We start from the raw sequence: 14,251 nt of genomic DNA, 5'->3' as shown, positions 1-14,251 counted from the left end.
CCATTCGTTCCCCCTCCTGTTTGTGAACTCATCATTGGTATGTTGATAGCAAGCTGAAGTGCTCTTGAACATAAGGACTAGAAACTTGGAAGAGTGACAGGGAACTAGGTGACAGCAACACCCCCTCTAGCATAGTACTAATTTTCCCTTTCTTGTGAATCAAAACCAAGTTATCGTACCATTTACTGGAGAATATCCACCACATCTTGCCATTGGAGGGTTATTGGGCATTAGTATTGGGTTATTGGTACACTGTAGACCAGGGTGGGGAACCTTGGCCGTGAAGTGGGGTGCAAATGCCCTTGGACCCTGCCCAAGCCACACCCCTTTCCCTTGCCCACCCTCCTTCCTGGTCTTGCTTTACTCCCCCTTGGTTGTTTTTGGCTCCCTTGAACTCTGATCATGACTCTTGCCAGGATGAAGGACAGAGCAGTGTGTGTGTGTGAATGTGTGTCGGAACTAGTCTGCTGTACAAACGTAAAATGTACATTTCTTGTTTTGCTAGCTTTTGCCTCTGGCCCCACCCAGCACTGGCATGCGGCCCTCAGAAGGAATGTGGCCCTTGGGCAAAAAAATGCTCTCCACCCCTGCAATAGGTAGTTTAACAGAAGCAGTTCTCCAGTCTCATTCCCAATTTATTACAGTATTATTTTTTTAAAACCTTCTCCCTTGCTTTCTAATTTCCTTATTACTTCCTTTGGCCTCTTTCCCTCAAAGGAAGAGAAGGAGGAGTATGACCTCCCCCCCCCCGCCCGCCCCTCGCCAACATCTCTGTCTCCCGGCCACCTTCACTTGGCATCCAGGGAATTGCTGGTGCTGGCACCCATCCAACTGGAGAACTATTGCATGGCCATGGGGGGGGGGCAGAGGAGTGAGGAGCCCCCGTAGGCTGTGGGACTGTTACGGGTGGTTTTTGGCCCACCATTTGAGAAGTGTATTCAAAGCCAACGTGAGCACAAATGCCACCTTTTTCTCATTGCCAGTTCTGCATTTGGGTTCCGCCCTGGGCTAAAACCCCCACTGCCTCAGGCTTCCTCCCATCCCAATGTGCATATTTGAATCCCACCCAAGCTCTGCCTATTTTTAGGCCTGTTAAATTTAGAAGGCCCACTCAGATTGCACACCCATATTTCTGAGAAGGAGCATCTGGCACCATTGCCTTTCCAGCTACTGAAACGTTTGATAAGAGGCACGCTTTGTCATACACTCAAGATTCAGAGGCCGTTGTCTCTGCTCTGCTATCTGAAGACAATGGCTTTCAGGGGCAGTATCCCAGCAAAACTCACCCCAAGGTTCCTCCTCATAATCTTCACAGAGAAGACCAGCGAAGGAAGACACGCTGCCCTGAAAGACAGCCTAGCTACCATGATCCATCCCCTCTGCACTCTGGATATGCTCTAAGGCAGCCATGTCCAAAGTCTGTTTTGGGGGCCTAATCTGGCCCACCGGTCAATTTATTCTGGCCCCTGTGGCAGTTTATTTCCTGGGGTAAAATCCTAAAAAAAAGGTTAACTTTGGTTGGCTCTTTGGTCGGCCCTCACGGCCCTTCACTTCATCAAATCTGGCCCTCTTTGAAAAAAGTTTGGCCACCACTGCTCTAAGGAAAGACCTCTCTCCATTAAGACCCCAAAATAGCTGGAAATAAATACTACAACAAGGGTGGCCAGACTTTTTCGCCCAAGGACTAACCCTCCAAAGTTGAGTCCGGCCAAAAGTGGGTGTGGCCAGACTAGAGATGGAGGAGAAATCCCATTCAGTGTGCATTTAATCAATATATCAAAATTTCACTTCCCAAAACCGTATGAGAACCAAAATACAGCTGTTCTTCAAGATTCACATATGAATTTTGTGATGCAGTTCTTCAAACAATATTTACAAAAATGCTTGTATTAGGGGAAACATTTTGCCTATGAAATTTTGGGCAGGATGCAAGGGGTTTGCTGAAGGTAGATGCCTGGGAACCACAGTTCTCCACAGGTTGTTCCAGTATTGTGAAGCAAGGAGACTGGCATGCCAGCAGCCCCATTGCACCAGGAGGAAGAAAAAGAGGCCTGGCTGTGCTGCTTTGGGGAAAGAGCATCTGAAGGAGACTGGCAGATGGTGGGAACTCTGCAGGATGAAAGATGGCACAGCACCAGGAAGGCAAGGGCAGCCTTGGCTTGCATCTCTTCCAAGATCACTGGAAGCCTCTGCCAGGCATCACATTCCTGTGACAGTGCCCACTATTTATAGATGACATGATCCATGCCTTTGCCATGGGAGCATCAGAAAAGGCTTTACAGACTGCAAGGAAAGACCTCCTTTTCCAAAGCAAGGAAATGTATTTACACAGATGTCAGGGGCTCAGGAACAGAGGCACAGGGGAGAGAGGAAATGGAGAGCGAGGGGGAGGAATCTGAGGGCAGCGGAGGGCAGAATGACAGTGACCCGAGAGATTCCATGAGCCTCTCCAGTGAATCAGAAGATTCCCAGAAGGGGGCGCCGATGGCCAGGGCAAGGGGGGTCCCAGGGGGGACACACCAGAAGCAGGGGGCCAGCGGAGACTCCCAAAGCAGTAGCTGGAAATCAGGGCCAGCTTCCCCACCAGAGCGTAGTGGGGGGGAAGAGTCCCATAGGTCAGAGTCAGCGTCTCCTCCGGCAAGCAGGGAGGAGGAGTCAGGCCCAGCTAGCGTTCCCGAAGAGGGGAGCAGTGACAGGAGCAGTATAACGGTCAGAAGGAAGGTGGCAGGCTGGGCGCGCGCGCCAAGTTCAAATGTACAGGCGCGCGGGACAGCAGGAAGCCCGGATTGGGAACCAGGTCCTAAAGCCCGCCGGAGGGAGGGGGAAGACTCGGGGGACTCAGCGTCAGAAGAGTCTAGAAAGGGGAAAACCCCGGCGGACAGGCGGACCCAGAGGAGGAAAGAACAAAGGAAGAGGTGGAGCAAGGCTAGGGTCTTAAACTGGTGTCTGGGGGGAGGAGACTCAGACGGAGCTTCGGCGGTCTAGGGTTTAAGACGTAGAGCTGCGCGCCGTGGCTGTAAATGAGAAACTGAACTTCAATAAAGACTATTTAATATGAGGTGACTCATAAATAAATATGACTATTTAATATAAGGTGGCATCTCCGAACCAGAGCTCAGAACTAAATGGGAGGATGGAAGCAACGTCCCAGAGCTCTGGTAACAGTTCACTCAGTGAGCTAGATTCTGGGGGAGAAGTGGTCCCTAACAATGAAGGCAGCAAACCGCTTAGCAAATCGGGAAATGGGGACGATGCAATGCCCAATCGCGATGACAACATTATACAAGATGGGCAAGCCTTTACTCAGACAAGAAGTTGGAACTTGATTTTAAATCCCCAAAAATTGGTATTTACAAACTTCCCAAAACCAAAGGGCTTCCTTACAGGGAAAGATCGAAGAATGTGCTCCTTGAACATTCTGAATGATATATTGCCAGGAGCAGTAAAGCCATATGACATTACTTCTGTAGATTATTTGCATCATGATGGCTGTTCAATGAGAGCAATGATCACATTTAGAGACCAGAACCTGGCCAAGTTCATCTACAGATCAAGATATATATTCTTAAAGGCCCAGATAAAAATTCTCAGATTTTTTGAAAACAAGGCACCACTGAATCCCCTTCTGGAAGCAAAGCATGCAAACCCTAGTAAGGAGAAACAACCTCCCAAAACCTGGCCTGGTCTCCAGAAACAAGAGCTTCAAAAGAATGAAGATGAGGATCTTTTCTCCGTGGAAGAAAATACCTTAATTAGGCAATTTTGCCATTTTCCATCTCCAATACAAACTGAAATATTAGAAAGACTAGATATGCTAAGAATTAAGCTGGCTGGGAGAGATATAAATAAGGAAATCAATGTGGACGCCCATAAAAAGGACCAGGCTTCCTATAATTTGAACCCTATACAAGAACAAAACCCAGCGGCCTGTCGGCCACGCTACCTCCAGACAATGGCTGAGATTAACCTACCTCCAATCAAGGAAGCCCAGCACACTGAAGAGAACACTACACCACCTCCAATAAGGAGAACCATCCCTAAGGTGAACTCACCAGGCTCTTGGGACAAGCTGAGGTACCTAGACGAGGCAGAATTAGGCCACAATCAGGTACCGGAAGAATACCTACGGAAAGAGATAACACACTTCAAAGGCCCGGTGACCACTAATGTCAGTATTCAACACTTAACAGCCGAAACTATAGAACACTTGGCTAGTTTGCCATGCATGGAGAGCAATGGGCCGGCTCATAAAAGAGTAATCCCTAAAAGCACCTTGGGAAATAATTGACAAAGATCAGACCAGAGGCAAACACCAGCCGGCTCCCTATCTCCGCGGAAATTCAACATAATTAGATATAAACAGACTCAATCCTCACTCACAAATCAAGCAAAAGCAGTTCTTCCCTTGAAAGACGCATCCAATCCATCCCAGAGCCTTAAAATTGTCTCCTGGAACGTTAACGGCTGGGCGACAAAGCAAATGGATCCTGAGGCAATAAACTTCATCTCTTCTTTTGACATTGTGTGCCTCCAAGAGACCTGGTCCCAACAAAGTATCGCTCTCCCAAATTATTGCTCCTTTAGCTCCTGTGCTCGTAAACTAACCAACAGGGGTCGCCCCCAAGTTGGCCTCGCCTGCCTTATTTCAACCAGTTTATCCCTCACTATTTGCGAGGAAATTAAATCTTCCCCTTACTTTCTCACTATAAAGATCCATCTACCAAAGATCAAAAGCCCATGGTTGATAACTACAGTATATCTGCCCCCAGTAATTAATGATTTCGACCGCAATGAAAGGTGGTCTGAACTTTCGTCTTGGCTCCATGATCTTCAAACAACTAACCCAGGACTTCCTCAAATCCTCTTAGGCGACTTTAATGCAAGAATAGGTCCCAACGACGATGATATATTATCTCTCGCAGCACTCCTGGACAATCCCCTGCAGCCCCCCTGGGGAAACAGATGCTCTCTTGATCCTATAACAAATGCGTCGGGGAGGCTGATGGCCCAATTGGTCATGGAAAACGATCTCTGCATCGCGAATGGTAACATTACTCCCTTGTCCTCGCAGCAGTTAACTTGCATCACTTCCCGGGGAACCAGTGTTGTCGACTACATTTTATTGACGCCGGAGCTATTCTCAATTTCTACAAAAATGGAAGTGGCTGAATATTTTGGTGGTGACCACCTTCCATTGACTCTATTGTTAAACCTAATAGAGCCATTTTCAGCCCCCTCAAACTATAGTTCCACGGCACAAAGCCACCCTGTATACAAAACAAAGAAATGGACAAGCCTCAGTTCCTCTCTTGCCCTGGACATACAAAAATCATTTGATATGTCTGCAGTTCCCTCTGACCCAATTCTGCCCGCTGACCAATACCGGAAATTAATCGATGCTTTCTCAACAACTTACATAACCACCACCTCGCCTATCCACCAACGCCTCTTCTCTGAATCACCTTGGTTTGACAAGGAATGTAAAGCCCTAAGAAGGCGAATTAGGAAAATGGTCAGAATCATCAAATTTTCCAACGACCCCCAAACCCGTGCAAAGCTCATAGATATTAAAAGGACATACAGAAACATGATTCATTGCAAGAAACAGCAGCACATCCTTGAGGCTTGGTCCACTCTTCGTTTGGCTGTAGAGAGGCATGACTCCCGCTCCTTCTGGCGCTTAGTTAGACCTTCGGCACCACTCAACTCAGCTACCCAGATTTCCGCTGATGAATGGATTGCCTATTATTCAACCAGTTTCGCTTCTCCAAATCATCTTACAGATTTCCTTCAATCCCCGTCGGACCTCTGTTCCTGTTCTCTTAGTCCCACTTCCTCAATAAACTTTACCTCAACTCGCATCTTCAACATCATAATGTCCATGCGAAGGAATAAGGCCCCCGGCCCAGACATGGTCCCGTTGGACCTTTTCCTGACTGATCCTCTTTGGTGGAGCGAACAGCTGACTCCTGTATTCACCGCTATCTCCTCCGCCCTAGACATCCCCGACTCCTGGAGAGAAGCTATAATAGTTCCGATCTTCAAAGGCGGCCAGCCAAACATCCCTAGGAACTATCGCCCCATCAGTTTATTATCTATTCCGGGGAAAATATTTGCCGCTGTTTTACTGGAAGAACTTCTTTCATGGGTCCAGGAGAGGAACATTCTACCGCTAGAACAGATTGGCTTTCGAAAGTCAGCATCAACCATGGACCACTGTCTAACTCTCTATCACCTTGCCAGTAAATACACTGCACCAAGGCAAGGCCACCTATTTGCCGCTTTCATGGACCTGGAGGCCGCCTTTGATTCCATTCCTAGGCAGAGATTATGGTCCAAACTTGCCCATCTGGGAATTGATCCGCACCTCCTCTCCCTAATTATTTCCCTTTATTCAAACACCACAGCTTGCGTCCGAAGTGATCCCAACGGCTCCCTTACAACTCCATTCCCAACAGCCAAGGGTGTCCGACAAGGTTGTCTCTTGGCCCCTTTACTGTTTAATCTCTATCTTCATGATGCAATTACCCCTTTGAAGCTAGCATCTAAGTATCCTCCTCACTTAGCAGGGCACCCCATTGTTTCCCTTTTCTATGCAGATGACGCCGTCATCTTATCCAGAACAGCTGCAGACCTAGCAAATACAGTTAATGCATTTATCGCCTATTGTAAGGCGGAAGCTCTTAATATTAATTATAAAAAATTGAAAGTCCTCCACTTCACTCGTTCCTGCAAACTCAAGCTGGAGCCGCTTAAGATCACAGGTGGCTACTTAGAAAAGGTAAAAGCCTTTAAATATCTAGGCTTAATATTCACCTATAATCTCTCCTGGACCACCCATCTACAATCTGCCTTTCTCGCTGCAACCACGACCTCTAATGCCATTGTCCGATTTTACCACCAGAAGGGCGGCAAACACCTTCCAGCAGCAATTCAAATATTTAATGCCAAAGTTGTCCCTAAATTATTATATGGCTGTGAAGTATGGACTACAGCAATATCAGGTAACTTGGATCGGCCACTTCATATGTTTCTGAGATCTCTTTCCGGCGTCCCGAGATGTGTCTCAGGTGCAGCCCTACGACTTGAGTTCGCCCAGCCCTCAATTGTAAAACGAGCATGGAGTCGAGCCATCTCCTATAGCTCCCACCTACTAGCATCGGATGCTCGAATTAGAGGTGGTTTTTCCAATCTGATCCTAAGAGATATTCATAATTCTCCTTGGAAAACTACAATTAACCTCAAACTCCGCTCTCTTCTCAATCTGAATTGCAAAACTGTTCTTAACTTAGAGTGTATCAGTCCGGCGGCCCTACCTCCAATTAAAAAGAAGCTACAGCAACTTGACTTCTCTAACACAGCTGCCCATGCAAGAGGGCCGTGTTCAGGCCTAGCCCTAGCTATTCCACCCCCTGAAGGGATCCCTCTATACTGCTTCACAATTTCTTCGGAGGCTAAGCGAAGGGCCTTTACCTGTGCCCGTCTCAACTGTTTTCCTACAGCAGTTCTGTCGGGTCGTTATTCCAGAGTTCCCATCGCAAATAGAACATGCACCTGTAATGACACGGCTCTGGAGACTATGGAACATGTAATGCTCTTCTGTCCCAACTGGACAGATGAAAGATCTCGGTTTTTAACTCCTCTCGTGAACAAGCTTCATCTCCCAATCCAGCCCTGGATAGTGTCCCTTTTTTTGCAGGATTCTGATTGTTGGATTACCGAGATGACAGCTAACTTCCTGCTCAGTGTGATGAAGAGGAAAGCGGCACTAACTTCTTCTTTAACACCACAGCTGCAGTCGATATGCCGCACAACCGAACGAAGCTCCAAGTAGCCTTATTATACAAGGACAATGGAGCTAGGACAAATCTGAGGAGCCGAAGGACCCTTTAATGATCCTCCGCCAGCCTCAGCAGTTTTTTGTCTTTCTGTTTTTGTACTATCTGTCACTCGATGTTTTAAATCCCCTGTCCCTTTTGTTATCCCCCTTCCCCCCCCCTTTCTTTAAGTACTCGCCTAGGACGATATCTACCTTTATCTCCCCACCCCCATTTTATGTTGTTATTTCTATGTATATCATGCTATGGCCACACGGCTAACGCAATAAAATCTAAAATCTATTGATATCATCCCTGGAGATTAAAAATACAAATATATATATATATATATATATATATATATATATATATATAACAACGGACTGGCGTTGGTCCTCTGTGAGCTGGGACCTGGGGCAGCTCTGACAACAGACAACTAACTTTGTCCCCATTCACCTCCCTGCAAGGGGCAAAGCTGAGAATAAGGAGGAGGAAGCCAACAGGCACTGCCACCCTCTAGACAGGTTGCAAGTGAGAAGACAGGCAGGTGGGCTCTGGCAGAGGGAAGACTGAGGTTAGTGGGGCAGTGCCCCATTTCCCTCATGGGCCACCTCCCACTGGTAGGCCTTCCTGTACTTGTCTCCTGCCGCACTGCAATTTGGCTTGGAAAAATGCCTTAGATTGGCTACAACAAAAGGCTTATTTTGAGCCTAATTTCAGCAGGGAGAGGGCGATGATAGTTGCGGGCACCAGGGAAGACCTCTGCAGGTGAATGTGCGCTGGTGGGCACCACGTTGGTGACCCATGCTTCAAATCCTTCACTGGAGAGCCTCCTGTGGGTGCCCCTGCCATCTGATATTCTGTTTAAAGCTCAAGAGGGGACTCAACCTCTTCTTTTCAATACACTGCTGTTAACATTAAATTTGTTGCTTTATTGGTACAGAATGTATGATTGAAGGACTCTTCTTTTTACAGAAATGCCCAAAGTACTCTGGGCATGCAAATATAAAAAAATTAAAACCCAGGTAGTGAATAATTAACATGAAAACTATGGAACTTAAAAAAAGAAGGCAGTTTAAAGCCATCAAAAGTTAATGCTTTATTTCCCTTCAAGGCAGGACTATTGGACTGTATAAACCCACAAGAATTCTATATCCATTACAGTGGTACCTCGGGTTACAGACACTTCAGGTTACAGACGCTTCAGGTTACAGACTCCGCTAACCCAGAAATAGAACCTTGGGTTAAGAATTTTGCTTCAGGATCAGAACAGAAATCGTGCAGCGGTGGTGCGGCGGCAGCAGGAGACCCCATTAGCTAAAGTGGTACCTCAGGTTAAGAACAGCTTCAGGTTAAGAACGGACCTCCAGAATGAATTAAGTTCTTAACCCGAGGTACCACTGTAGTGATTTGTTCAGCTGCCATCTTGGGGGACAACACTCTTTCTTTTAAAATGAAAGCTCAGAGTCTGCAGCACCTGCCCAGGGCACCACTGGAATCCTCCATTTGGCATTTGCCCAAAGCAGCCCTACAGTGGTGAGGTCAGGCTTTTGCTGAGATTAGCAAAGGGGCCAGGGCTGTCCCAGCAGATCCATCTTTTTCATTCTACATAAAACAGCCAAAAAGATCAGATGCAGTTGGAACAAATTCTCAGCTTGCCAGCTCTGTGTTCCTTGCTGAGACCTCTTGCCTGAGGACTCTCCTATTCCTGAAACTGGCAGTGGAAGTCAGCCTCCCAGTTGATGGTTGAACGACTCTCAAGGGTTTAAGGCAGCATATTGTATTCTGTTGTGTTTTTTTAAAATGATATTTATTAAAGTTTCAGACAAAATTACAATAATAAGAAAAAGATTAAAAAAAAAAGAAAATGCAAAAAAATAAAAAATAAAGAACAATTAAAAACAAATCAATCTTTCCATATCTTGTCTTTCATTTACTTGTTTCCCTGACCTCCTCACACCTCCCTTTTTTGTATTCCAGTTCAATTAGTTAATTCAGCAAATCCTTTCCCTCTTTGTTTTTAGCTTAATCCTTTGTCTTGATATATTATAACTCCCAAGGGTTTAAGGCAGCATATTGTATTCTGGTCCAAATGTAGTTGTAAATGCATGGAACAACTTCCTCCGAAGCAGGTGGTCCAAATATACATGTTTTTACATATGCATACCATACCTGGAGCGTAACCCCTGCATAAGATGTGAGTTACCTGCATATGTCAGTTAAAGGTAAAGGGACCCCTGACTGTTAGGTCCAGTTGCAGATGACTCTGGGGTTGCGACACTCATCTTGTTTTATTGGCCGAGGGAGCTGGTGTACAGCTTCCGGGTCATGTGGCCAGCATGACTAAGCCGCTTCTGGCGAACCAGAGCAGCACACGGAAACGCCGTTTACCTTCCCACCAGAGCGGTACCTATTTATCTACTTGACGTGCTTTCAAACTGCTAGGTTAGCAGGAACAGGGACCAAGCAACGTGAGCTCACCCTGTTGTGGGGATTCAAACCACCGACCTTCCGATCAGCAAGCCCTAGGCTCAGTGGTTTAGACCACAGCGCCACCCACGCTGTCAGCTAGCAGACCTGAATTAGAAAATCCAAACAGGTGCCACAAGAGGGCGCTACTGAACCACCAGAAAGAGAGGCAGAAGGATCTGGTGCCGTTTGGTAAAGTTCAAGAAGAACGGATTTAAGTGTTATTCCTGTCCTTAAAATGAAGGGAGGCTTCCTGTCAGGACTGTGTGTGTGTGTGTGTGTGTGTGTGTGTTTGCATGCAGGGGCTCATCCCCACTTCTGTGCCATGTTTCTAGGCTCTGGTCTGGGCTTTTCAGGTCCAAGCCCCAACAGTTCCCCCCCTCCCCGCTTCTGCTGCTTTCCCCAGGTAAACCGGTGTTTTACTGCTGAATTGGAGCAAATGGCAATCAGATTTTCACAGATTGCTGTTTGTTCCAATTCAGAGGTAAAGAACGTATTTTCAGGGAAAAGCTGTGGGGCAAATGGAAAACTGTTTTCTATGCGGCAGCCCTTCAGATATTTGAAGATGGCTATTATATATATTATATACCCAGTAGTGATGTATAGAAGTGAGAGCTGGACCATAAAGAAGGCTGATTGCTGAAGAATTGATGCTTTGGAATTATGGTGCTGGAGGAGACTCTTGAGAGTCCCATGGACTGCAAGAAGATCAAACCTATCCATTCTGAAGGAAATCAGCCCTGAGTGCTCACTGGAAGGACAGATCCTGAAGCTGAGGCTCCAATACTTTGGCCACCTCATGAGAAGAGAAGACTCCCTGGAAAAGACCCTGATGTTGGGGAAAGATGGAGGGCACAAGGAGAAGGAGACAACAGAGGACGAGATGGTTGGACAGTGTTCTCGAAGCTACCAGCATGAGTTTGACCAAACTGCGGGAGGCAGTGGAAGACAGGAGTGCCTGGCGTGCTCTGGTCCATGAAGAGCCGGACACGACTAAATGACTAAACAACAACAACAACATTATATCTCATATTAGTTTCCTCTTTTCTGGGCTAAACATACCCAACTACCTCAACTGTTCCTCATAGGACTCAGCTTCCAGAACCTTTATCATCTTGGACCGATCAAGGGGAAAATGTCAAACAGAAGTACCAACTTGAATAAAATATGGGGAGGGGGCAGGTAAGCCCCGTCTCGCATGATCAATCACATGACACAGTGCGCACACACACCATTTAAATGGCAATGCCCATCACCTTTGTGGGTACCCAGCCCCCTCAAATATTTTATTGAGGGGGCCGAAGCCCCCACTGCCCCCAGAAGTTGGCTCCTATGATGTAGAAAGTGTGCTTCATCTACTAGAATATCTCTGTCTCTTTCCTCCCATTTAATCCAATTGACAGCATCTTTAATTTAACCGGGCACCTCCTTATCAGGCCATTAATAATTCTCATTCATTCTCCTCTGTGGTCTCCATTGCAACTGAAGTGTGAGTAAATTCAGAACAGTATCTGTTTCATATCATTACAAATATGAGCTAATCCAGGAGCGGGGTTGCTTGGCACATAGAGGGCTTCTGACCACACTGCAGGCTGGGAGCTCTGGCAGGCAGGAATGTGGTTTTGATTATAAAGGAGTTAAGTTGTAGCACCCTGCTTGTGGTTAACGCTTAGCTGGAATGAAATATTCAACGCAGCAATAGAGAAATTAAAATAATAATTTATTTGTCAGACAAATAAATGAGAGGCACAGTGGTATATGGTTACCAAGCTCTGGCCTGCCTCCTGCCATTATGGCCAGCACTTATATTCCCTTAATCCAGCCCCCTTTGCTCCTCCTTGGGCTGCCTCTGTTCAATCAGCCTGGTTGGATTTCCTATTGGCTGATTGCTATAACTAATCACAAAAAGATACACCCATATCCTCCTGTCCTTATATGGAACACAAAGAGCTATATATTGTTACATCTATAAATGACAAATAAGTAGTAATATATCTTACATGTGTCTCAACAAGGAATCTTAATTACCAGCTCACCTCTTGCCCTCCTTGCCCTATTGCCTTCTAAAACAAATGGTTAATCTTAAATTTTTATCTTGAACAGATGTCAGAGACCTTGGGTTCATATTCTCATGCATCATCAATGAAATATCTCCTTTTGGAGGTCTTTAAACAAAGGCCTGACAACCATTTGTCATGAGTGCTCAATGGCGTCTCTTGTCTGGCAGGGGGCTAGGCTGGTGGCTGACTTAATTTCAGGATAAATACAACTCTTACAACTATATGAAATAAGAATCTAGCATTTCTTAAATCCTTTGCATAATTACATCTATGCCAATATACTTAATACACAACACAGGTAGCCTCTTAAAAGGAATAAGGCCTTTGTAAAGTAGAAAAAGGAACTCAGTAAAAAACAGCTTCAAAAAGAAGCCTCTCCAGTCTACACCCCCCCTTCAGCCAGTTGTTTTCTCTTCCTTTGCTCTTGGCCTTTTGTCCTGTGGCTCAAGTTTAACGGTTTTATTTTACTATTTACCAACTCTTAATTATGTTGGGTCTATGTAACCTTGCTCTTGACCTGTAATTCCCTTTTTACGACTTTGAGAATTGTTTTCTGCTATAAATCAAAGGGGCCCCTTGTCTAGGAGGAAAACATTGTCAAGGTTCTCTAAGCAGCTGGTCTTCTGCCTGGCATGAAACATTTGTGAATTTAGGAATCTGATCAAAATATAAGCCAATATAAGCCTTGATTAAAAATACAGTCTATATTCAGATGCCACAAAGTCACTTTGCAGTCTCTGCTGCACTCATAACACAGAGTAATCCCAGAGACAACATGTAACCAATTGCGCTGTAATTGAGCTGACATGACAAAAGTTCAGAGAAAGCCCAGAAAGGTTGTATGGGGAGGGCTGCTGGCAGTGAAGAGCAATTCTGTTTCTGTCCAGAAGAAGGAAAATGTGCCATGATAATGGGATCAGTCATATAAAGTGCACCATGTTTCTCAGGGAATGAGTTTTTGTTAGTACCCAGCTGGAGACAGGTAATGGTTTTTAAGGAAGCAGGAAGTGCTTTTGGAGGGAAATTTTGTTTCCTGTGGTGGACACGCACCTTATCCTGTTGTCCCACAGCTGCCTCTAGAGAAACACATTTTTGAAACAAAATAAAGCCTGCCATGTTTCTTTACCAAAGGCAAAAATGAAAGAGTAACAACAGAAGCTGTTTTATACTGAGCCAGGCCACTGGCTCATTTAGTTCAGTACTGTACTGTATTGTCTATTTTGACTGTCACTGGCTCTTCAGAGTTTCAGTTTCAGCTGCAGTTAGTTGCCAAACTGCTTCCCCCCCGGAGGGTGGTACAGCCCTGCCTTGCATGCAAAAGGTCCCTTAGCATCTGCAGGTTGGGCTGGGAGGGAACACCTGGCGGGCTGCTGCCAGTCAGTGTAGACAACACTGATGGACCAGTGGGTCTGACGGGTCCATAAGCCAGCTTCCTATGCCCCTTGCTGAAAGGTGCATCCCAGAGTCCGTTGAAATGCTGCTGAGGATCCTGGGATACATGTTTAAGATTGTGCAGGGTTTATTCCCATTCTTGGTGCTTTGTAGCTTATGATTGTTGTGTGGGCTGCTGCTGGCCCTGAGATCCTTCGGTGTGGTTAGGAAAGTACTCTCTCCCCTTAAGCCCTAATAGCTCCACCACCTCGGGGCCTTCTGTTTGTGCTCTCTAACTGATCCTGGTCAATAGTCCTTTGAAGAAAGTCTTCTCCTGCAGTCAAGAGCCTTGAAAAATCTTTTTAAAAAATTATTCAGCCTCCAGCCCAGCAGAGTTGCAGAGACATGATGTGCCAGGTCTCTCTCTACCACCCCCACTCCCACCCTCACCCCACCCCCATTTCTTTCTTTCCTTCTTTTCCTGAAACAGGGCTTTATCAGTCTCGCCTCTTTCCCACGGTTTTCTGTTGGCAG

The sequence above is a fragment of the Podarcis muralis genome, chromosome 7 (assembly GCF_964188315.1).
Source record: "Podarcis muralis chromosome 7, rPodMur119.hap1.1, whole genome shotgun sequence".
Taxonomy (NCBI): domain Eukaryota; kingdom Metazoa; phylum Chordata; class Lepidosauria; order Squamata; family Lacertidae; genus Podarcis; species Podarcis muralis.
The sequence above is the reverse complement of the archived record's forward strand: the minus strand, read 5'-3'. Positions refer to the sequence as shown.